Source organism: Entelurus aequoreus, linkage group LG21 (assembly GCF_033978785.1).
Source record: "Entelurus aequoreus isolate RoL-2023_Sb linkage group LG21, RoL_Eaeq_v1.1, whole genome shotgun sequence".
NCBI lineage: Eukaryota > Metazoa > Chordata > Actinopteri > Syngnathiformes > Syngnathidae > Entelurus > Entelurus aequoreus.
In genome coordinates this window covers 2,938,704-2,956,271 of record NC_084751.1, presented here as the reverse complement: position 1 = coordinate 2,956,271, position 17,568 = coordinate 2,938,704, and the positions used below count along the sequence as shown (strand labels likewise).

Below are 17,568 nucleotides of genomic sequence, written 5' to 3'. Positions count from 1 at the left end.
ATCAATATTGTGAAAAGATGCAAATCCAAGACCTCAATTATAAACTATAGTTAGAATAGTATTTCATATATAATATATTGATTGCCATAATTTTCCTTTAGCCAAAAGAAAATGCATTCCACATTAACCTGTTCGTCTCGGTCCAAAGTTACTACGCTTTGAAGGCAGCAAGAACCTGACTCGGTGAAAGAAAGAATGTGAGTATGGCTTCCTGTTCTTCATGCACAGGTTGGCCCTACTGGAGGACCGTGTCCACCAGTTAGAACGGAGTAATTTTTTAACTTGAGGAGCCGCGGACACATTTGCTAGCATTAGGTGTATCAGCTTGTAGAGGCCCTAAGCCGCGGTTAACCGGTTGAGACACATAATAAATTTAGGGGGCATCCGGAATTGAACCGGAGACCTCTTGATCTGCAGTCAAATGCTCTACCACTGAGCTATACCCCCTGAAACACTCGCTCACCAAATAGATATGTTAGCCTACAAGCCACGGTAAACCGGTTGAGACGCATAATAAATGTATCCCTTTAGCTGGTCCTACACCCCAGTCTACGGGACACCACACCTTAGTCGTAGGGGACTCCATCATACAGCTTAGTAAACCAGCCATAATTAACTGTATTAACTAGCCAGAGCACCTGACATTGAAGCTAATCTTAGGGAGCCGACTCGCAACAGGACTAGTAAACACGTACGACAGGCTAATCGCACTACTAGCTACGCGAACATAATTGTACACGTCGGCTCCAATGACACTAGGATAAGACAGTCAGAGATTACAAAGAGGAAGTAATCAATATTGTGAAAAGATGCAAATCCAAGACCTCAATTATAAACTATAGTTAGAATAGTATTTCATATATAATATATTGATTGCCATAATTTTCCTTTAGCCAAAAGTAAATGAATTCCACATTAACCTGTTCGTCCCGGTCCAAAGTTACTACGCTTTGAGGGCAGCAAGAACCTGACTCGGTGAAAGAAAGAATGTGAGTATGGCTTCCTGTTCTTCATGCACAGGTTGGCCCTACTGGAGGACCGTGTCCACCAGTTAGAGCAGAGTAATTTTTTTACTTAAGGAGCCGCGGACACATTTGTTAGCATTAGGTGTAGCAGCTTGTAGCAGCCCTAAGCGGCCCACAAGCCACGGTTAACAGGTTGAGACACATAATAAATTTAAGGGGCATCCGGAATTGAACCGGAGACCTCTTGATCTGCAGTCAAATACTCTACCACTGAGCTATACCCCCTGAAAGATAGTCCCATCAAATAGCTATGTTAGCCTACAAGCCAGGGTAAACCGGTTGAGACGCATAATAGATTTAGTCCTTTATCTATTTCTACACCCCAGTCTACCGGACACCACACCTTAGTCATAGGGGACTCCATCCCCCGGAACATACAGCTTCGTAAACCAAGTGTATTCCCGGGGCCAGAGCACCCGACATCGAAGCTAATCTTAGGGAGCTGACTCGCAACAGGCCTAGTAAACACGTATGACAGGCTAATCGCACCACTAGCTACGCGAATATAGTTGTACACGTCGGCTCCAATGACACTAGGATGAGACAGTCATAGATTACAAAGAGGAAGCAATCAATATTGTGAAAAGATGCAAATCCAAGACCTCAATTATAAACTATAGTTAGAATAGTATTTCATATATAATATATTGATTGCCATAATTTACCTTTAGCCAAAAGTAAATGAATTCCACATTAACCTGTTCGTCTCGTTCCAAAGTTACTACGCTTTGAAGGCAGCAAGAACCTGACTCGGTGAAAGAAAGAAAGTGACGATGGCTTCCTGTTCTTCATGCACAGGTTGGCCCTACTGGAGGACCGTGTCCACCAGTTAGAGCAGAGTCATTTCCTAACTTAAGGCGCTACAGACACGTTTGCTAGCATTAGGTGTAGCAGCTTGTAGCAGCCCTAAGCGGCCCACAAGCCACGGTAAACCGGTTGAGACGCATAATAAATTTAGGGGGCATCCGGATTTGAACCAGAGACCTCTTGATCTGCAGTCAAATGCTCTACCACTGAGCTATACCCCCTGAAACACTCTCTCACCAAATAGATATGTTAGCCTACAAGCCACGGTAAACCGGTTGAGACGCATAATAAATGTATCCCTTTAGCTGGTCCTACACCCCAGTCTACGGGACACCACACCTTAGTCGTAGGGGACTCCATCATACAGCTTAGTAAACCAGCCATAATTAACTGTATTAACTGGGCAGAGCACCTGACATTGAAGCTAATCTTAGGGAGCCGACTCGCAACAGGCCTGGTAAACACGTATGACAGGCTAATCGCACTACTAGCTACGCGAACATAGTTGTACACGTCGGCTCCAATGACACTAGGATAAGACAGTCAGAGATTACAAAGAGGACGTAATCAATATTGTGAAAAGATGCAAATCCAAGACCTCAATTATAAACTATAGTTAGAATAGTATTTCATATATAATATAATGATTGCCATAATTTTCCTTTAGCCAAAAGTAAATGAATTCCACATTAACCTGTTCGTCCCGGTCCAAAGTTACTACGCTTTGAAGGAAGCAAGAACCTGACTCGGTGAAAGAAAGACAGTGACGATGGCTTCCTGTTCTTCATGCACAGGTTGGCCCTAATGTAGGACCGTGTCCACCAGTTAGAGCAGAGTAATTTCCTAACTTAAGGAGCCGCAGACACGTTTGCTAGCATTAGGTGTAGCAGCTTGTAGCAGCCCTAAGCTGCCCACAAGCCACGGTTAACAGGTTGAGACACATAAAACATTAGGGGGCATCCGGAATTGAACCGGAGACCTCTTGATCTGCAGTCAAATGCTCTACCACTGAGCTATACCCCCTCAAACATGTTCTCGTCAAACACACATGTTAGCCTACAAGCTACAGTAAACTGGTTGAGACGCATAATAGATTTAGCCCTTTAGCTATTCCTACACCCCAGTCTACCGGACACCACACCTTAGTCATAGGGGACTCCATCCCTCGGAACATACAGCTTAGTAAACCAGGTGTATTCTCGGGGCCAGAGCACCCGACATCAAAGCTAATCTTAGGGAGCTGACTCGCAACAGGCCTAGTAAACACATATGACAGGCTAATCGCACCACTATCTACACAAACATAGTTGTACACATCGGCTCCAATGACACTAGGATGAGACAGTCAGAGATTACAAAGAGGAAATAATCAATATTGTGAAAAGATGCAAATCCAAGACCTCAATTATAAACTATAGTTAGAATAGTATTTCATATATAATATATTGATTGCCATAATTTTCCTTTAGCCAAAAGAAAATGCATTCCACATTAACCTGTTCGTCTCGGTCCAAAGTTACTACGCTTTGAAGGCAGCAAGAACCTGACTCGGTGAAAGAAAGAATGTGAGTATGGTTTCCTGTTCTTCATGCACAGATTGACCCTACTGGAGAACCGTGTCCACCAGTTAGAGCAGAGTAATTTCCTAACTTAAGGAGCCGCGGACACATTTGCTAGCATTAGGTGTAGCAGCTTGTAGCAGCCCTAAGCGGCACACAAGCCACGGTAAACCGGTTGAGACGCATAATAAATTCAGGGGGCATCCGGATTTGAACCGGAGACCTCTTGATCTGCAGTCAAATGCTCTACCACTGAGCTATTCCCCCTTAAGCATGCTTTCATCAAATAGAGATGTTAGCCTACAAGCCACGGTAAACCGGTTGAGACGCATAATAGATTCAACCCTTTAGCTATTCCCCACCCCAGTCTACCGGACACCACACCTCAGTCATAGGGGACTCCATCCCCCTTAACATACAGCTTAGTAAACCAAGTGTATTCCCGGGGCCAGCGCACCCGACATTGAAGCTAATCTTAGGGAGCAGACTCGCAACAGGCCTAGTAAACACGTATGACAGGCTAATTGCACCACTAGCTACGCGAACATAGTTGTACACGTCGGCTCCAATGACACTAGGATGAGACAGTCAGAGATTACAAAGCGGAAATATTCAATATTGTGAAAAGATGCAAATCCAAGACCTCAATTATAAACTATTGTTAGAATAGTATTTCATATATAATATATTGATTGCCATAATTTTCCTTTAGCCAAAAGTAAATGAATTCCACACTAACCTGTTCGTCCCGGTCCATAGTTACTACGCTTTGAAGGCAGCAAGAACCTGACTCGGTGAAAGAAAGACAGTGACGATGGCTTCCTGTTCTTCATGCACAGGTTGGCCCTAATGGAGGACCGTGTCCACCAGTTAGAGCAGAGTAATTTCCTAACTTAAGGCGCCGCAGACACGTTTGCTTGCATTAGGTGTAGCAGCTTGTAGCAGCCCTAAGCCGCCCACAAGCCACGGTTAACAGGTTGAGACACATAAAACATTAGGGGGCATCCAGAATTGAACCGGAGACCTCTTGATCTGCAGTCAAATGCTCTACCACTGAGCTATGCCCCCTGAAACATGTTCTCATCAAACAGATATGTTAGCCTACAAGCTACAGTAAACCGGTTGAGACGCATAATAGATTTAGCCCTTTAGCTATTCCTACACCCCAGTCTACCGGACACCACACCTTAGTCATAGGGGACTCCTGCCCCCGGAACATACAGCTTAGTAAACCAAGTGTATTCCCGGGGCTAGAGCACCCGACATCGAAGCTAATCTTAGGGAGCTGACTCGCAACAGGCCTTGTAAACACGTACGACAGGCTAATCGCACCACTAGCTACGCGAACATAGTTGTACACGTCGGCTCCAATGACACTAGGATGAGACAGTTAGAGATTACAAAGAGGAAGTAATCAATATTGTGAAAAGATGCAAATCCAAGACCTCAATTACAAACTATGGTTAGAATAGTATTTCATATATAATGTATTGATTGCCATAATTTTCCTTTAGCCAAAAGTAATTGAATTCCACATTAACCTGTTCGTCCCGGTCCAAAGTTACTACGCTTTGAGGGCAGCAAGAACCTGACTCGGTGAAAGAAAGAATGTGAGTATGGCTTCCTGTTCTTCATGCACAGGTTGGCCCTACTAGAGGACGGTGTCCACCAGTTAGAGCAGAGTAATTTTTTTACTTAACGAGCCGCGGACACATTTGTTAGCATTAGGTGTAGCAGCTTGTAGCAGCCCTAAGCGACCCACAAGCCACGGTTAACAGGTTGAGACACATAATAAATTTAGGGGGCATCTGGAATTGAACCGGAGACCTCTTGATCTGCAGTCAAATACTCTACCACTGAGCTATACCCCCTGAAAGATAGTTCTATCAAATAGCTTTGTTAGCCTACAAGCCACGGCAAACCGGTTGAGACGCATAATAGATTTAGTCCTTTAGCTATTCCTACACCCCAGTCTACCGGACACCACACCTTAGTCATAGGCGACTCCATCCCCCGGAACATACAGCTTCGTAAACCAAGTGTATTCCCGGGGCCAGAGCACCCGACATCGAAGCTAATCTTAGGGAGCTGACTCGCAACAGGCCTAGTAAACACGTACGACAGGCTAATCGCACCACTAGCTACGCGAATTTAGTTGTACACGTCGGCTCCAATGACACTAGGATGAGACAGTCATAGATTACAAAGAGGAAGCAATCAATATTGTGAAAAGATGCAAATCCAAGACCTCAATTATAAACTATAGTTAGAATAGTATTTCATATATAATATATTGATTGCCATAATTTTCCTTTAGCCACAAGTAAATGAATTCCACATTAACCTGTTCGTCTCGGTCCAAAGTTACTACGCTTTGAAGGCAGCAAGAACCTGACTCGGTGAAAGAAAGAAAGTGACGATGGCTTCCTGTTCTTCATGCACAGGTTGGCCCTACTGGAGGACCGTGTCCACCAGTTAGAGCAGAGTCATTTCCTAACTTAAGGCGCCACAGACACGTTTGCTAGCATTAGGTGTAGCAGCTTGTAGCAGCCCTAAGCGGCCCACAAGCCACGGTAAACCGGTTGAGACGTATAATAAATTTAGGGGGCATCCGGATTTGAACCAGAGACCTCTTGATCTGCAGTCAAATGCTCTACCACTGAGCTATACCCCCTGAAACACTCTCTCACCAAATAGATATGTTAGCCTACAAGCCACGGTAAACCGGTTGAGACGCATAATAAATGTATCCCTTTAGCTGGTCCTACACCCCAGTCTACGGGACACCACACCTTAGTCGTAGGGGACTCCATCATACAGCTTAGTAAACCAGCCATAATTAACTGTATTAACTGGGCAGAGCACCTGACATTGAAGCTAATCTTAGGGAGCCGACTCGCAACAGGCCTGGTAAACACGTATGACAGGCTAATCGCACTACTAGCTACGCGAACATAGTTGTACACGTCGGCTCCAATGACACTAGGATGAGACAGTCAGAGATTACAAAGAGGAAGTAATCAATATTGTCAAAAGATGCAAATCCAAGACCTCAATTATAAACTATAGTTAGAATAGTATTTCATATATAATATATTGATTGCCATAATTTTCCTTTAGCCAAAAGAAAATGTATTCCACATTAACCTGTTCGTCTCGGTCCAAAGCTACTACGCTTTGAAGGCAGCAAGAACCTGACTCGGTGAAAGAAAGAATGTGAGTATGGCTTCCTGTTCTTCATGCACAGATTGACCCTACTGGAGAACCGTGTCCACCAGTTAGAGCAGAGTAATTTCCTAACTTAAGGCGCCGCGGACATGTTTTCTAGCATTAGGTGTAGCGAGCTGACTCGCCCAGCTTCTAGCAGCCCACAAGCCACGGTAAACCGGTTGAGACGCATAATAAATTTAGGGGGCATCCAGATTTGAACCGGAGACCTCTTGATCTGCAGTCAAATGCTCTACCACTGAGCTATGCCCCCTTAAGCATGCTTTCATCAAATAGAGATGTTAGCCTACAAGCCACGGTAAACCGGTTGAGACGCATAATAGATTCAACCCTTTAGCTATTCCTCCACCCCAGTCTACCGGACACCACACCTCAGTCATAGGGGACTCCATCCCCCTGAACATACAGCTTAGTAAACCGAGTGTACTCCCGGGGCCAGCGCACCCGACATTGAAGATAATCTTAGGGAGCAGACTCGCAACAGGCCTAGTAAACACGTATGACAGGCTAATTGCACCACTAGCTACGCGAACATAGTTGTACACGTCGGCTCCAAAGACACTAGGATGAGACTGTCAGAGATTACAAAGCGGAAATATTCAATATTGTGAAAAGATGCAAATCCAAGACCTCAATTATAAACTATTGTTAGAATAGTATTTCATATATAATATATTGATTGCCATAATTTTCCTTTAGCCAAAAGTAAATGAATTCCACATTAACCTGTTCGGCTCGGTCCAAAGTTACTACGCTTTGAAGGCAGCAAGAACCTGACTCAGTGAAAGAAAGAAAGTGACGATGGCTTCCTGTTCTTCATGCACAGGTTGGCCTTACTGGAGGACCGTGTCCACCAGTTAGAGAAGAGTAATTTCCTAACTTAAGGCGCCGCAGACACGTTTGCTAGCATTAGGTGTAGCAGCCCTAAGCGGCCCACCAGCCACGGTAAACCGGTTGAGACACATAAAACATTAGGGGGCATCCAGAATTGAACCGGAGACCTCTTGATCTGCAGTCAAATGCTCTACCACTGAGCTATGCCCCCTGAAACATGTTCTCATCAAACAGTTCTGTTAGCCTACAAGCTACAGTAAACCGGTTGAGACGCATAATAGATTTAGCCCTTTAGATATTCCTACACCCCAGTCTACCGGACACCACACCTTAGTCATAGGGGACTCCATCCCTCGGAACATATAGCTTAGTAAACCAAGTGTATTCTCGGGGCCAGAGCACCCGACATCGAAGCTAATCTTAGGGAGCTGACTCGCAACAAGCCTAGTAAACACGTATGACAGGCTAATCGCACCACTATCTACGCGAACATAGTTGTACACATCGGCTCCAATGACACTAGGATGAGACAGTCAGAGATTACAAAGAGGAAATAATCAATATTGTGAAAAGATGCAAATCCAAGACCTCAATTATAAACTATAGTTAGAATAGTATTTCATATATAATATATTGATTGCCATAATTTTCCTTCAGCCAAAAGAAAATGTATTTCACATTAACCTGTTCGTCTCGGTCCAAAGTTACTACGCTTTGAAGGCAGCAAGAACCTGACTCGGTGAAAGAAAGAATGTGAGTATGGCTTCCTGTTCTTCATGCACAGGTTGGCCCTACTGGAGGACCGTGTCCACCAGTTAGAACAGAGTAATTTTTTAACTTAAGGAGCCGCGGACACATTTGCTAGCATTAGGTGTAGCAGCCCTAAGCCGCGGTTAACCGGTTGAGACACATAATAATTTTAGGGGGCATCCGGAATTGAACCGGAGACCTTTTGATCTGCAGTCAAATGCTCTACCACTGAGCTATACTCCTTACTCCCTGAAAGACTGTCCCATCAAATAGCTATGTTAGCCTACAAGCCACGGTAAACCGGTTGAGACGCATAATAGATTTAGCCCTTTAGCTATTCCTACACCCCAGTCTACCGGACACCACACCTTAGTCATAGGTGACTCCTGCCCCCGGAACATACAGCTTAGTAAACCAAGTGTATTCCCGGGGCCAGAGCACCCGACATCGAAGCTAATCTTAGGGAGCTGACTCGCAACAGGCCTAGTAAACACGTACGACAGGCTAATCGCACCACTAGCTACGCGAACATAGTTGTACACGTCGGCTCCAATGACACTAGGATGAGACAGTCAGAGATTACAAAGAGGAAGCAATCAATATTGTGAAAAGATGCAAATCCAAGACCTCAATTATAAACTATAGTTAGAATAGTATTTCATATATAATATATTGATTGCCATAATTTTCCTTTAGCCAAAAGTAAATTAATTCCACATTAACCTGTTCGTCTCGGTCCAAAGTTACTACGCTTTGAAGGCAGCAAGAACCTGACTCGGTGAAAGAAAGAAAGTGACGATGGCTTCCTGTTCTTCATGCACAGGTTGGCCCTACTGGAGGACCGTGTCCACCAGTTAGAGCAGAGTCATTTCCTAACTTAAGGCGCCACAGACACGTTTGCTAGCATTAGGTGTAGCAGCTTGTAGCAGCCCTAAGCGGCCCACAAGCCACGGTAAACCGGTTGAGACGCATAATAAATTTAGGGGGCATCCGGATTTGAACCAGAGACCTCTTGATCTGCAGTCAAATGCTCTACCACTGAGCTATACCCCCTGAAACACTCTCTCACCAAATAGATATGTTAGCCTACAAGCCACGGTAAACCGGTTGAGACGCATAATAAATGTATCCCTTTAGCTGGTCCTACACCCCAGTCTACGGGACACCACACCTTAGTCGTAGGGGACTCCATCATACAGCTTAGTAAACCAGCCATAATTAACTGTATTAACTGGCCAGAGCACCTGACATTGAAGCTAATCTTAGGGAGCCGACTCGCAACAGGCCTGGTAAACACGTACGACAGGCTAATTGCACCACTAGCTATGCGAACATAGTTGTACACGTCGGCTCCAATGACACTAGGATGAGACAGTCAGAGATTACAAAGAGGAAGTAATCAATATTGTCAAAAGATGCAAATCCAAGACCTCAATTATAAACTATAGTTAGAATAGTATTTCATATATAATATATTGATTGCCATATTTTTCCTTTAGCCAAAAGTAAATTAATTCCACATTATCCTGTTCGTCCCGGTCCAAAGTTACTACGCTTTGAAGGCAGCAAGAACCTGACTCGGTGAAAGAAAGAATGTGAGTATGGCTTCCTGTTCTTCATGCACAGATTGACCCTACTGGAGGACCGTGTCCACCAGTTAGAGCAGAGTAATTTCCTAACTTAAGGCGCCGCGGACACGTTTTCTAGCATTAGGTGTAGCGAGCTGACTTGCCCAGCTTGTAGCAGCCCTAAGCGGCCCACAAGCCACGGTAAACCGGTTGAGACGCATAACAATTTTAGGGGGCATCCGGATTTGAGTCGGAGACCTCTTGATCTGCAGTACAGTACAATTCATCAAGCGCAACACTTCATAGCTTACCAAAGTTGCACTAAAACATTTTGATAGATTTTTGAGCGCCTTGTGTAATGTTCTATATTTTCAAAGAAACATATAACATTTTGGTGTTGTTTACTTGAGTCATAACGCCATCATATTGCAGTCTACACGTGTCCCGTATGTATGGCTGCCATCTACTGGTCACACTTGTCATTTCACCATGTACCAATTAAAATAGCTTTGAGGTGGGTAAGCACAACCAAAATTATTCCGTACATTAGGCGCACCGGGTTATAAGGCGCAGTGTCGTGTTTTGAGAAAATGAAAGGATTTTAAGTAGACATGTCCGATAATGGATTTTTTGCCGATATCCGATATTCCGATATCGTCCAACTCTTAATTAGTTGTGGAATTAACACATCATTACGCCAAATTTTGTTGTGATGCCCCGCTGGATGCATTAAACAACGTAACAAGGTTTTCCAAAATAAGAGAACAACTTCAACTCAAGTTATGGAAAAAAGTGTAGCGGGGGGTGTATATTGTAGCGTCCCGGAAGAGTTAGTGCTGCAAGGGATCCTGGGTATTTGTTCTGTTGTGTTTATGTTGTGTTTACGGTGCGGATGTTCTCCCGAAATGTGTTTGTCATTCTTGTTTGGTGTGGGTTCACAGTGTGGCGCATATTTGTAACGGTGTTAAAGTTGTTTATACGGCCACCCTCAGTGTGACCTGTATGGCTGTTGACCAAGTATGCATTGCATTCGCTTGTGTGTGTGCCAAAAGCCGTAGGTATTTTGTGATTGGGCCGGCCTTGAAGGGTTATTGGTTATTATTTCTTCCTACGTCCGTGTACACAGCGGCGTTTTAAAAAGTCAGAAATTTTACTTTTTGAAACCGATACCGATAATTTTGCTACCGATAATTTCCGATATTACATTTTAAAGCATTTATCGACATCCCTAATTTTAAGTGCGCCTTATAGTCTGAAAATTACGGTGTTTACCAGGCTTCTATTATTCTAGTTAATGAGTCTATAAGAGCACATATGCTTAAAAAAAGAACAGCTATTTGAGGGTGTTTACTCTCTTTGTGGTTAATTAGGGCATTTATTTTGGGGTCTTGAATAAAAATATTAAACAGCACATCGAAAGTAGGAATTTAAGGCTGGCAGTACTTTTTTTACAAGTGGCCAGAGTGCGATTGTGGGGTTTTTTCCCCCTCCACTCTGAAACCACCCAGTGGAAATGTGTCCTTTGGATGATAACGCTGACACTAATATGGCAGCCAAAACGTAGTGTTTGAAGTCAGTGGGCTGAGGCTGATGTACAGTAAATAAGTCAGCGCCATGGCAACAGCCCGCAGCTAATGCCATTCATATTCCCCCCGCGGAGCCCGGCTGCACTGGCCTGGAGCCAAATCTGTTTCGGGGACTGCGGGCTTTGCACAAAAACATAAAAGAAAATGCATTAAAACACCGGTTGTGGGCTTTTTTTTTCAAGCCATGCTGAGGTGAGCGCCATGTCAACAAGCTCCTGAATGGCTTCCTTGCATCATGTGGTCGTGGCATTTAATGACGAGATGATTCACCACGCAGGCCTTGGAAATAACGCTTGTTTTGCTTCTTACAAATCCTTGATTCCCCCCCCCCCCCCCCCCCCTATAAATAACAAATTGATTCATCAGGAGGCAATGTAGGCCAGGCTAAGCTGCGCACTGAGCGGCGGGCTGAGTGTGTGACCTTTCACTAAAAAATAAAAAATAAAAAGATGGTGCAAGTCGTGTGTCAGCGAGAACACGTTAATGCGCAAACACTCACCAGTGGCTAAGTGCATGAATGCGAGTCATTAGGGAAACAGATGTCAGCAAGTCTCAGGTTAGAGAAAAATTATTTTTGCTTCCCGAGCTGAGTGTGTGCGTGTGTGGGAAGCAGATGCTGCCGCCTCTTAAGCCGGCGAGATTGAGAAGGGACTGTTTAAATGAAGAGACGATGGCGTTTGTTACAAAAAAACCCAACAACAAACCACAGCCTATTGATTCATTTCTGTAGCATTTAGGGACCTCTTTAAAACAAGGGCATAGGCCAGACGTGTCCCCGCCAGGCTTGCTCTGAAATATTTGGATGCCAGACGCCGTACGTCCAAGAGGCGAATTAAAGTGATAACAGCTTTTCGTAATGTTTGATACGGCTTCATGAGAGGAAATATCAGCTTTGGAGCTGCAAATCCTATTAAGTGATTGTCACCCAACTGAGAAACAGGAGTCTTGGGGGATGGAAGGAAAGCAAAAAAGCTACAGTATATCTTAAGAGTAGAGATGTCAATAAATGCTTTAAAATGTAATATCGGACATTATCAGTATCGGGGTTTTTTTATTATCGGTATCGTTTTAAAAAAAAAAAAATGTATTAAATCAACATAAAAAACACAAGATACACTTCCAATTAGTGCACCAACCCAAAAAAACTCCCTCCCCCATTTACACTCATTCACACCCATTCACACAAAAGGGTTGTTTCTTTCTGTTATTAATATTCTGGTTCCTACATTATATATCAATATATATCAATACAGTCTGCAAGGGATACAGTCCGTAAGCACACATGATTGTGCGTGCTGCTGGTCCACTAATAGTACTAACCTTTAACAGTTAATTTTACTCATTTTCATTAATTACTAGTTTCTATGTAACTGTTTTTATATTGTTTTAGTTTCTTTTTTATTCAAGAAAATGTTTTTAATTTATTTATCTTATTTTATTGTATTATTTTTTTTAAAAGGACCTTATCTTCACCACACCTGGTTGTCCAAATTAGGCATAATAATGTGTTAATTCCACGACTGTATATATCGGTATCGGTTGATATCGGTATCGGTAATTAAAGAGTTGGACAATATCGCTTCCGTCAGTCTACCCCAGGGCAGCTGTGGCTACGAAAGTAGCTTACCACCACCAGGTGTGAATGAATGATGGGTTTTTAACATGTAAAGCGACTTTGAGTACTTAGAAAAGCGCTATATAAATCCCAGGTATTATTATTATTATTATTATATCGGAATATCGGATATCGTCAAAAAGCCATTATCGGACATCCCTACTTAAGAGTGTTGAGATAATTGTGTTTCGGCTAATTGTGATGCTTTGAGTTGCAAGCAAAAATTTGGGTTACAAGCATCCCCGCCATTAGTTGGTGTAGAAAAATGAACCCGTAAGACGGAGGTGTCAAATTTGTTTTTTAATGTGATTATTTTTGTTTTACTTGTTTTGTGACTTAGTCTATCGAAAAGTGCCAATGAACAAAACATATATTAATGTCATCATGTATTAGGACTAGAGATGTCCGATAATGGCTTTTTTGCCGGTATCCGATATTCTGATATTGTCCAACTCTTAAATACCGATTCCGATATCAACCGATATCGATATATGCAGTCGTGGAATTAACACATTATTATGCCTAATTTGCTGGATGCATTAAACAATGTAACAAGGTTTTCTGTAATAAATCAACTCAAGTTATGGAAAAAAATGCCAACATGGCACTGCCATATTTATTATTGAAGTCACAAAGTGCATTATTTTATTTTAACATGCCTCAAAACAGCAGCTTGGAATTTGGGACATGCTCTCCCTGAGAGAGCATGAGGAGGTTGTGGTGGGCGGGGTTGAGGTGTGTGTGGGGGGGTAGGGTGTAGCGGGGGGTGTATATTGTAGCATCCCGGAAGAGTTAATGCTGCAAAGGGTTCTGGGTATTTGTTCTGTTGTGTTTATGTTGTGTTACGGTGCGGATGTTCTCCCGAAATGTGTTTGTCATTCTTGTTTGGTGTGGGTTCACAGTGTGGCGCATTATTGTAACAGTGTTAAAGTTGTTTGTACGGCTACTCTCAGTGTGACCTGTATGGTTGTTGACCAAGTATGCCTTGCATTCACTTAAGTGTGTGTAAAAGCCGCATATATTATGTGACTGGGCCGACACGCTGTTTGTATGAAGGAAAAGCGGACGTGACGACAGGTTGTAGAGGACGCTTAAGGCAGTGCCTTTAAGGCACGCTCCAAATATTGTTGTCCGGGTGGAAATCGGGAGGAATTCGGGAGAATGGTTGCCCCGGGAGATTTTCGGGAGGGGCACTGAAATTCGGGAGTCTCCCGAGAAAATTGGGAGGGTTGGCAAGTATGGGTTTAGTACCGAATATGATTAATTAGTATCGCGGTACTATACTAGTACCGGTATACCGTACAATCCTAGTACACACAATATAAAAACAGGACTGTACCATTTTTAATTCTAGAAGTGGGGATTTTCACATTGAGATATTCCTCTGCCAAAAACGAGAACGGCAAATTGAGGAATGACGTACCGTAGGACTAAACAGAACCCTGATTGGACTTGGCAACATGCAATTATTCTATTGGGACTTGAAACAGCAAATACACTCAATTATCTTACAGTTTTGTTCAGATTTGCAACAAAATGCTTCTTCTTTCACGCCAAAGTGTTTGTTTGTGCAATCCGAACTAACAAACAGCAAAGAAAAACAATTCAAGGCCCCCTTGTGTTTGGAATTTGATTGATTGATTGAAACTTGTATTAGTAGATTGCACAGTACAGTACATATTCCGTACAATTGACCACTAAATGGTAACACCCGAATAAGTTTTTCAACTTGTTTAAGTCGGGGTCCACGTTAATCAATTCATGGTAGAATGGTAATAATAGTCAGTGTGCATAATCAACCTGTGGAATTTAGAGTCACAGCCCGGGCTGCCATGGCGATGTGTAAATGTCATTTCGCCACACTTGTGACAGCAGCAGATGGCGATGGGCACCTTGGGCACTGCACCCCACCCCCTTAGGACCTTGGGTGCAGGGACAGAGCAGCCATGCAGACAAAATACGAAGGCCACTTATCGCGTCTTTAGACACTTACGCAAGAGGAGCAGCTCTAAAATTGACATGTTGGACAAGACGAAGACAACTCCTCTGTTCTTGTTTTCTTCCTAGTCACATATTTGCATCGTCACTTGTTGCTAGGCAGAATTCCTAAAGATAAAAAAGACAGGTATGCATTAAAATGGTCAAAATATTCAGTAGCCTACTAGTTGGTAGCTTAGGGTGACTTCCATATATATATATATATATATATATATATATATATATATATATATATATATATATATATATATATATATATATATATATATATATATATATATATATATATATATATATATATATATATATATATATATATATATATATACATATATATATATATATATATATATATATGTACATATATATATATATATATATATATATATATATATATATATATATATATATATGTACATATATATATATATATATGTATATATATATATATATATATATATATATATATATATATATATATATATATATATATATGTATATATATATATATATATATATATATATATATATATATACATATATATATATATATATATATATATATATATATATATATATATATATATATATATATATATATATATATATATATATATATATATATATATATATATATATATATATATATATATATACAGTCGTGGTCTAAAATGTACATCCACTTGTAAAGGAGTTTCCAATAATTTCTACAATTCTTATTTTTTTGTGATAGAGTGATTGTAGCACATACTTGTTGGTCACAAAAAAACATTCATGAAGTTTGGTTCTTTTCTGAATTTATTATGGGTCTACTGAAAATGTGAGCAAATCTGCTGGGTCAAAAGTATACATACAGCAATGTTAATATTTGACCGCTTCTCTTGACAAAATTGGTGCAGTTCAGCTAAATCTGTTGGTTTTCTGACATGGACTTGTTTCTTCAGCATTGTCCACACGTTTAAGTCAGGACTTTGGGAAGGCCATTCTAAAACCTTAATTCTAGCCTGATTTAGCCACTCCTTTACCACTTTTGACGTGTGTTTGGGGTCATTGTCCTGTTGGAACACGCAACTGCGCCCAAGACCCAACCTCCGGGCTGATGATTTTAGGTTGTCTTGAAGAATTTGGAGGTAATCCTCCTTTTTTATTGTCCCATTTACTCTCTGTAAAGCACCAGTCCCATTGGCAGCAAAACAGGCCCAGAGCATAATACTACCACCACCATGCTTGACGGTAGGCATAGTGTTGATGGAACCAGATCTTTTACATATATCCATATTTAAGTGTTACTTCTTTTTAAACTCCTATAGTCATGTTTTCATCAGCTAATGTCTCGTCTGGTACAAAGTGCTTGCATTCGAGTGTCCTTGATGAGGGAGTCAGAGCGTTGAATATTCTCTCTGTTGAGACTCCCATATCATATTGTGCCCTTATCTCATTCCTGAGATAAGGGCACAAAGCGGTGCTGGGCTGGCAGACAGGAGGTGGGGAAGAGGGGGGTAGAACAGAACGTATCTGGGGGGTGGGAGCGAGGGACGGATGGAAGAAGACAGCACTTCCGTGGGTTTGAGGGGAGATCGATCTAGACTGGGCAAGGGAACGCTTGTGTACTGGATTTGGTCTCACGTTTGTCTTCAAAGCTTTGACAATAAACCACAAAATACCAACTACTGCCTGGTGATGAATTTAACCTTCAGCTTATTGCCATAAAAAGAATTTGGGAGTGACCCGCACCTTAAAATCCCTGGGAGGAAGAGCTGGTCAACGCAACAGTGTTCCTGGGATCAAAGGCCTCACCTTTTCTTCTCCAAACATATTGCTGGGTATTGAGGCCAAACAGCTCAATTTTTGTTTCATCTGACATCACATGGACAAAGATAAGACCTTCTGGAGGAAACCATCCACGGTTATGCTAAAGGAGCATGTTCAGTTGTTGTGTGATTAATCTGCACGTACACATGATTAATGTGATACTTTTTGTCATCAACCACTTGAGTTAACTCATTATTTTTTAAAGCCCTGATGTTTTTAGGCCAGTTAACATAACTACACCGTTTCCCTGGCAAGTTGGCAGAAACTTCAACACAAAATGAGTGGATTGTTCCACATTAAACAACAGATAATTGCCTTTTTCACCACATCTTCTCAATCTACAGGGGCACTGCCACAAGCAAAATGGAAATGGAGCACAGTTGTAATCATGCAAAACATTGATTCTCCATTAAGATGTTGTTTAAAGGCCTACTGAAAGCCACTACTACCGACCACGCAGTCTGAGTTTATATATCAATGATGAAATCTTAACATTGCAACACATGCCAATACGGCCGGGTTAACTTATAAAGTGCAATTTTAAATTTCCCGGAAAACTTCCGGCTGAAAACGTCTCGATATGATGACGTTTGCGCGTGACGTCAATGGTTGAAGCGGAAGTATTCGGACACATTGTATCCAATACAAACAGCTCTGTTTTCGTCGCCAAATTCTACAGTATTCTGGACATCTGTGTTAGTAAATCTTTTGCAATTTGTTTAATGAACAATGGAGACTGCAAAGAAGAAAGCTGTAGGTGGGATCGGTGTATTAGCGGCTGGCTGC

At 42.0% G+C, this 17,568-nt stretch overlaps 12 non-coding genes across 12 annotated transcripts; all 12 read right to left on the bottom strand.

Moving 5' to 3' along the window:
* Positions 1-375: 375 nt before the first annotated feature.
* On the bottom strand, positions 376-447 carry trnac-gca (transfer RNA cysteine (anticodon GCA)). The gene has a single exon. It is a non-coding gene; the product is annotated as a tRNA-Cys (tRNA).
* Positions 448-1,178: 731 nt separating this feature from the next.
* trnac-gca (transfer RNA cysteine (anticodon GCA)) lies at positions 1,179-1,250 on the bottom strand. The gene has a single exon. It is a non-coding gene; the product is annotated as a tRNA-Cys (tRNA).
* A 731-nt stretch (positions 1,251-1,981) lies between these two features.
* On the bottom strand, positions 1,982-2,053 carry trnac-gca (transfer RNA cysteine (anticodon GCA)). Its single transcript has one exon. It is a non-coding gene; the product is annotated as a tRNA-Cys (tRNA).
* A 730-nt stretch (positions 2,054-2,783) lies between these two features.
* trnac-gca (transfer RNA cysteine (anticodon GCA)) lies at positions 2,784-2,855 on the bottom strand. The gene has a single exon. It is a non-coding gene; the product is annotated as a tRNA-Cys (tRNA).
* A 731-nt stretch (positions 2,856-3,586) lies between these two features.
* trnac-gca (transfer RNA cysteine (anticodon GCA)) lies at positions 3,587-3,658 on the bottom strand. The gene has a single exon. It is a non-coding gene; the product is annotated as a tRNA-Cys (tRNA).
* A 729-nt stretch (positions 3,659-4,387) lies between these two features.
* On the bottom strand, positions 4,388-4,459 carry trnac-gca (transfer RNA cysteine (anticodon GCA)). The gene has a single exon. It is a non-coding gene; the product is annotated as a tRNA-Cys (tRNA).
* Positions 4,460-5,190: 731 nt separating this feature from the next.
* Positions 5,191-5,262, bottom strand: trnac-gca (transfer RNA cysteine (anticodon GCA)). Its single transcript has one exon. It is a non-coding gene; the product is annotated as a tRNA-Cys (tRNA).
* A 731-nt stretch (positions 5,263-5,993) lies between these two features.
* On the bottom strand, positions 5,994-6,065 carry trnac-gca (transfer RNA cysteine (anticodon GCA)). Its single transcript has one exon. It is a non-coding gene; the product is annotated as a tRNA-Cys (tRNA).
* A 735-nt stretch (positions 6,066-6,800) lies between these two features.
* trnac-gca (transfer RNA cysteine (anticodon GCA)) lies at positions 6,801-6,872 on the bottom strand. Its single transcript has one exon. It is a non-coding gene; the product is annotated as a tRNA-Cys (tRNA).
* Positions 6,873-7,592: 720 nt separating this feature from the next.
* On the bottom strand, positions 7,593-7,664 carry trnac-gca (transfer RNA cysteine (anticodon GCA)). The gene has a single exon. It is a non-coding gene; the product is annotated as a tRNA-Cys (tRNA).
* A 710-nt stretch (positions 7,665-8,374) lies between these two features.
* Positions 8,375-8,446, bottom strand: trnac-gca (transfer RNA cysteine (anticodon GCA)). Its single transcript has one exon. It is a non-coding gene; the product is annotated as a tRNA-Cys (tRNA).
* A 738-nt stretch (positions 8,447-9,184) lies between these two features.
* On the bottom strand, positions 9,185-9,256 carry trnac-gca (transfer RNA cysteine (anticodon GCA)). The gene has a single exon. It is a non-coding gene; the product is annotated as a tRNA-Cys (tRNA).
* Positions 9,257-17,568: the final 8,312 nt, after the last annotated feature.